Source organism: Stegastes partitus, unplaced genomic scaffold (assembly GCF_000690725.1).
Source record: "Stegastes partitus isolate 25-593 unplaced genomic scaffold, Stegastes_partitus-1.0.2 Scaffold39, whole genome shotgun sequence".
NCBI classification, from domain to species: domain Eukaryota; kingdom Metazoa; phylum Chordata; class Actinopteri; family Pomacentridae; genus Stegastes; species Stegastes partitus.
Genome location: NW_007577770.1, coordinates 193,072 through 200,949, shown reverse-complemented (window position 1 = coordinate 200,949; position 7,878 = coordinate 193,072).

Sequence of the window (7,878 nt, the reverse complement as noted above, 5' to 3'; positions counted from 1 at the left end):
GCTGTAGACATGAAAAAAAAAAGAAAAAAAAAAACAACACCACACTTTATGTAGACAGATTAAGCAGTAAAACAGTGCAACAAACCCAGCTCAAAACATTCAGAGAAAGTTTGGCGAAGTTCTTCTAATGTTTTCAGTTTTGTGTTAGTCACCAGAATGTTCTTCTCCAAGGCAGGACAACGAAACATGTTCTAAAAATGTTTGGTGATAACATCGTTATGCCCTTATGTTCTCAAAACTTGTGACACAGGGAACGTTCTTCCTCTGTTATCATGCAACGTTGTGGGAACATTTTATAGATTGTACCTCGACAACATCCTCAGAACATTACCAGCAACGTGTTCCACCTTTGTTAATATGTCGCATTACAGGAACATGTTATAAAGAACGTTTTGTCATCTGAGGTCTCAAGAACATCTTGAAAACATTTTCTGAATGCTGCATTAAGAACATCGTTTCTTTGATATCATACATAACATTTAATAGAGGAACATCCTGTAATGTGTTCCTTTCAAAGCATCCTCAGAACACTGGAGCTAGAAAGTTCCACCTTTGTTAATAAACCACATTACAGAAATGTTTTATGAAAATCATCTGATAACGTGTGGAAAACGTCCACTGAATACTGCATTGAGAACGTTCTTCTTTTATCGTTGTGGAAATGTTTTATATAAGAGCGTTCTACAATGTGATCCATCACCAAAAAACTAAATGTTCTACCTGCAATTATCAAACCACAGAAATATTATACAACATTATAGAACATAATATTATATATATATAAAGAAAATGATCCGTCCTGTGAGGGTTCGATAACTTCTGGAAAACATTTCCCAAATGTTACATTGAGAACATCTTTCCTTTGTGTCATTGCGAAAACATTTTATAGAAGAAAACTCTCTGATGTGTTCCCTCAACAGCATCCCGAGAACATTCACAGAACATTTCAACCATCTGAGGCCTTCATGACATCGGGAAACATTTTCTGAATGTTGCATCAAGAACATTCTTTCTTAAAGTCTTACAATATGTTCCTTAAACAAACTGACAAGATGTTCTACACCTGTAATATTCAATATAATATCACATTACAGGAACGTTAAACAGCGTTCTGTATAACACAAAATCCATGAATTCAGGGCTCAATAACATCTGGAGAACGTTACCAAATATTGCATGGAGAACATCTTTCCATTGTGGAAACATTTTAAAGAACAACATCCTCTAAAGTGTTCCCTCACCAACATCCTCAGAACATCCTCAGAACATTTCAGCCAGAATGTTTTATCTTTCTCGGTGTATCACATTACAGGAACATTTTATAAAAATTAACTGAAGCCTTGATGACATCTGGAGAACGTTTTCCAAATGTTGAATAAAGAACATCCTTTATTTGTTTCACTGCGGAAACATTTTATAGAAAACATTCTCTAATATGTTCCCTAAACAGCATCCTCAGAACATTGCAGCCAGAACGTTCTGCTTTTGTTAATATATTAGGACTGTTTAAATTTTTTTTTTTTTTAAATCATCTGGGACCTCAATAACATCTGGAGAATGTTAGATAATGTTTTCCTCAACAACATCCCCAACATGTCTTCAGAACATTACAGGCAAAATGTTCCCAGTATGTTACATTTCAGAAACATTTTATTTAAAAAAAAAATCATGAGGCCTCAAAAACATCTGGAGAATTTTTTGAAGGTTGGTTTGAGAACTTTCCTTCTTTGTCACCCTGGAACATAACATGCGTTCCTGACAACATTCTCTGTATCTTGACATTAAAACATTAACTTTATAAGAGCATTATTTTAAAATGAAAATATTGTTTAACACTGGATTCAAACGTTTTCTTAAAAAAAATATTACAACTTGTAGGTAATGTTAGCAAATATTGTCAGAAAAAAATGCAAAAAAAAAAAAAACAAAACACAAGAAAGTTACAATTTTATTTCATTGGCTGCATGCTTTCCAGCTTTCCAGCTCTCTGATTGTGAAATGTGCCATAACATAAATACTAAACACCCTCTTTCACTTCATTAGCATGCCATTTTCTTGTCAAGTGACCCTGCTGGCTTTCTAACACAAAAACAGGTTGGCCTTGGTAGCACGGAGGTCAGCACCAAGCATCCGTCCAGGCCATGGCGGAGGGGGGTTGGTGGTGGTTTGTCAGTGGCAGCTTGCTTGGTGGGTGAGAGGGATGGAGGATTAGAATAGTGGAAAGCGTGAGAGCTGGGAGGGTGGTGGTGGTGGTGGGGCAAATTGTTTTAACCCCTATTACTGCAACTGCATGGCGCTTCTCTTATCTAGGCCTCTGCAGCCACTCATTAATATTCTGTACATATGGCAGTGCTTTCTGTATCATTGTCTATTAATGGGAGGGATAATCGCTCATTCAATTATCAGGCAGTCAGCAAAAGACCAACCGCGCCTGCACAGACCCTGGTTCACACCGTGGCACAGCCCAAAAAAAAAAAAAGAGGGGGAAATAAGGTGTACCAGCGAGGAGGTGAGCGCGATAGCAGGGATTACAACGTATTAGTTAATAAGTCTTGCAGCGAGGAATAACGTGGAGCAAAGAAAAAAAAATCTGTTGGAGAAACATGCCAGGAGAGGGTCTCTTCTTGTTCCAGTCGCGCACTGACTCATCAGTGTCATGGCCGTGTGATCCATGCGATGCTTTCAGGAGAGCATTTCTTGCTTTTTTAAAACGCAAGCAGCTCCTCCTTTTGTGCCACTGACCTGTGGATTGGAAGAAAAAGAGGGGCCTTTGATAGCTGTGTGATAGACTCTGACGGCTCTGCTGAATTAAAGCTTGACCCCGATGTCTGCAGGCCAAAAGATCTGTGAAGTGATCAAATTTAGTGTTCATCCCTGTTGATCTGCGCCTTTGTGGCCTCGGGACCTTGAGCCGTCTGCGTCCGCGCAGCAGAGGCCACGGCCTGGATATGAAGGGAGGGAGGTTACTGATAATAGTGTGACCTTTTGGTTGTTTTGACCCAAGGAGACCTTGTTGAGTCAACACACACACACATACACACTCTTAGAGAAAGAGAGTTGGAATCAGGTTGTTTAGTTCCCCAGGAGCGCAGAGTTTCCTCAGGAGGTGGGCCATGAGCTTGGAAAGGGAAGGAGGGGGGGAGGGCGCACGGAACTGTTGCAAACGGGGGTGTTTGGAGAGAGTGTGAAAAAGATAGGAGGTGAAATGTTAACAAAATCTTATAAAAATCCGTAGTTTGATAAATTTTCGCATTCTGAATGAACCGCGGGCGGCTGGAGGCTGCTGGAGGGGCCTTTGTTGGAGGTCCCATTTTCTCTGGCGGAGGCAGCGCGCTCACAGGGTCAGCGAAGTTACGAAAGTAATTAAAGCTCCGGTGATTCAGTGGCTGCTGCAGAGAAAAGAAAGCAAGCTGTCATTCTGATTTAGAAAAATAAATTACAATTTTAATAATGGGGGGGAGAGAAGAGGAAAAGGAGGATGGAGAGGTGGGGGGGTGCGAGAACGTCTAGAGCCTCGGTGGGTGAGGAAAAAGGGGGGAGGTGGGGATGTTGGGTGGGAGGAGGGGTCGAGGAGAGGGGGGTTTGCTGGCTGCCTACTTATCAATAGTTGCATTTTTTTTTTTTTTGAAACCGCATCGGTAGTACATTGCGAGAGCACAAGTGCCCTTAAAAAAAGAAAACCCCGGAACATTAACATACTGATTTCATGCGCATGGCAAAGGGCCTGAGCCAATATCAGAGAGGACTCAGCAGTCCTATTGTCTGCAGGGACTCTGGTCCCCTCTGATATGAAAATTCAATTATTTTATAACTAGATCTGGCGCTGCGTTTTGACAGTCGACGGTAGCGCCTTGCCAGCTGCATCAGTGTGGGGGACCAGAGGCTCCTGATAGCGAGAGAGAGGCCTTTCAGACATTGACATGTTTTTGGGGGGGGACAAGATTGCCTAAATGTGTTGCATTTAAGGCCTGAAAGTTAATCTAATGCACCGCCATTATCTCACTCAGGTAATTCCAATACCGTCCTCAATCTATGTTTACGCTCATGCGCGCAGCCACATACTCGCACATCCATTCATTCTTCAGCACTTTGAATCTGATTCCCAGGCTTTTCTGCATCCAAACAGGTAATGTATTTATTTATTTCTGGGCGCTGCATATTCTCAGGGAGCTGGAAACTATATAAAAATAGAAGTTGTTTTCTAAGAGGGGGGACATCAGCAGTTTCTGTAGGAGGACACACACGGCGAAACATGCTCAGTGTCAAGGAGCTTTTTTTTTTTTTTTTCCCAAAAAGAAAAGTTTTTTGCGTAAAGTTCTACAATGTACATAGTTAGATGCGCTTCAGAGTGAAATACGGACGTTTTATATGATTTCCTCTTACTTTGCAGATTCATTTTTGTTCTCCTAAATAGAGAATTTCCTCCAGACAGCCAAACTTTTGAGATGGCATCCACGCAGACAACACAAGCTGGCCTATTTTCTGCGTTTTTACGGGACCAATCCTTTCATTACCTCCGCGGCTCATTGTGAGTGTTCTGAGGGGGGTCTGTTAAGATTAGGGAACAGGAAGCAGCCCCCCGGTATGGCCCTCTCTACTCAGACCCCACTGTGTTGTGCTTATTAACCCAGCCTGGGAGAAGACGTACCTGCCTCCCCTCATTAGGCCGCCGTGGAGTGCGCGCTCAGGACGCAGAAGAATGGAGCATTAATTAGTATTCTCCGCAGGAGGAACTGCCATTAGCACTTAATTAGCGCTAAGAGTACCATTCAGTCAGGCAGCCAGTTAGTGTCTAACATAATATGTTCAGTGTCTTTTCCCTGTGTGTCATGGTAAAATACTGATGAAAGACCCTGTTGTTTGTCCGTGCACGAGTTCTGCTCCCGTACACGCTCTAAAAAAGTAACGTTTTCACACAAGAAATAACGCATCTCTTTGAGTTATGACAACTACTGATGAAATTATGTTCAATCAATAAACTAGACTGAGGTCAGGGGAATTAACAATTAAATGAGTTTTGGAGAACCACTTACTTATTGATTGGTAGCATAAGCACACATTTGTAAGCTGATTACTCATAAAAAGTAGGCAGTTCCAAATAGCATTTCCCTGTTATTTAAAAGATTTTTTTAGGTGTTATGTGCCAAAGTCCCACAATTATGAACACACACTTTCAAGTTGGCAAATTTTTGAAGGTCAAGTTGCGAGACTGTTCAGTTGGTTTATATCTAAAACTAAAAAGTCTGAAAATCTGGCAGCAAGTGTGCCAGAAAAAAAAAAAGTTAAAAAACTGTTGTTGGCTGATGTTTGAAAACTGAAAAAGACTGCAGAAGTAACAGCCAATAACATAACATAACATAACATATATTTCTAGCTGATTTACTTACAGTAATAATGTGTAATTTTAAAGTTATACATTGTAAAAGGACAACTTACTATTGTTAAAATACATATTTGTGATATGAAGTCACTATATACTCTTCATACTTTTCAGTCCTTAATATACAGAATTTTTTCTTCCAAATAACACAAAATATCTGCAAAATCAATCCCAGATTTCCGCAGATTTAAATACAGTTAAAAGAAAAAGATCACTTTTGCGTCAAATGTTGTAAAACAAATTACTATTTGTACATTTTTACAGTGTTGGATAGCTCAGGAAAATGAAGTTGTCATGCTAGTCTCATTACGTGACGTTTTAAATCAACTAAGTGAGTTTAAATGACACACAGTTTTGCACTGATGCAGCGATCAGCATTATTACATCAACTCAACTCATCCTCATGTGCCTGCAGCGTAAAACGTTTATCTAAATGTATTTAGTAAGTGGTGATAATAGGTCCCGTGAATTCATTTTACAGTGTGCAGTGCATGTTAAATTAGTCTATTTCAAGGTGAATGCGTCTCACACAGATCCAGAGAAGCTGGACTCGTCCCCCCACAGGTCCCTGTTCCCAAGTCAGCAGGCCTCCTATGAGATTTAACTCTGTGTGCTGCTCTCTCGCTGCTGTTGACCTCCACGAGGGCAAATGCTGCTTTCTGATCTGCCCGCTCGGGCCGGCCCCGGGTGGTAGAGTGGGTGATTAAGGGACTGAGGTCAACTTTTCTTATTGGTCTCAGGGAAGTTCCTTTGATCTGCTGAGTAGGCATTCTTCTCTCCTTTCTCTGTGTTCTCTGTCCAGCACCGTCACCGCTGTTAACCCGCCTCAGTCCACTCCTCGGCCTCACCGGCTCTCACTCTTTCTCTCTGGACTCACCTTTCTTCCTTCCCCACTCTTCTCCTCCTCCTCCTCCTCCTCCCTTCCCCCCCTCGGCAGTTTTAGGAGGCTCGGTGCGGATGGTGGCAGTGGTACCTTTCACTTCCCGCAATCTGAGAGGCGGAGAGCTGTCATTTGCCAATTTGGCCTGAATGGGGCAGACAGCGGATTGAATGTCGTTTTCCCACCAGGCTGCACCATCCAGACCAGCGGGGGAGGGAGGGGGGACACGGGGAGCGGGGTGTAATGCTAGAGTAAAATTAGAGCTTTGATGGCAGCTAATAGTGTGTGATGGGTTGCACTGACGTGGATTTCCAGTAAAGACGCCACAGGTTCCCCCTCGCTCTCCTTCCCTCCCCGAGTCTCTGCCTCCCTCTGTCTGACACACCTATAAGATTACCAGGGCCCGGCCTTCTTTCTCAGAGCTGTGATTTCTCCCTGATCAGTGTAATTATACATCTCCAACTACAAGCCTGCCTGAGCCAAAGGGCTGGACGGGTCCTGTTTCTCTGTTCACACACATGCATGCGAACACACACAAAACTCAGCGTCACTACTTTGAAGCCTCCAGGTGAGACGCAAGCAGGAACAGCTTTTGTTACAGAAGTTGTGCACTTAACATTACTGAGATGATTTCACAAATTCTCTGATGTTCTTCTGGCCCTTTTTGACAGCTCATTCCCCACTTTACCTGACTTTTTTTTTTAAATTTTTGCTTTCATACCAGAATGTGTCATATTTTTTGACGGTCTGCCAAAGACGATGTGTTTTAGCTTCTGTTTTCTCATGATGGTTAAAGTTCATACTCTGTAATTGGTGTAACGCGGGGTAAATAGAGAGAAAAAATGGTTTATTTGGCAATTAATCTTACTTTGTGGGACCCAAAATCAGAGTCAGTCAGCTGACACGACTCGAACTTAGAACAATTTTCTAAAAAGATTAATAATATGAATAAATTACTGAATAAAAATAGTATGGCTTTTCAGTGAGTGAGTGAAGATTTGTAGGTGGTTTGTATTTTATGACACTCTGAACTGAATCCCTGAGTTTTCCTTTAACTATTGTTATACCATGGCCATTTGTTTCCTTTACATTAGTGACAGTCCTTGTAGTTTTATTGCAGCAGCCAACACAAATGAAAGAATATTTCAATGCTTAGACTCAGAATTTGATCAGCTTTGTCCACATTATTCACTCAGGCCATGTAACACCCCTCCTTTTCTGCTCTCACCACAAGACACGAGGATGCGTGAAACACAACACTGGGACCTGCCTCAAGGCCACCGGGCACACATTCACACGCACACACACACCTGCACATACGCTCCACATTAGATGTATTGATACCGTCTGAGGCACGAGCGGCACTGTGATGCTCTGACATATGGAAGGTTAAAGGCTTCTTAAATATCCATATCAATCTGCACGCTTGTCAGCCTGACAATGATGGAAACACAACACCATCACCAGCAGCAGCCAGTATCATCCTCATCTGTGCGACATTAGCGGAATAGATGGCTCACTGCGAGACATTCCTCTGGACGGTGGCCAAGCACGGAGGGGGAATCATAATTGGAAGTTTTGGCGTAAAGGCAACAACAGTTGACACGCATGCTCGAGT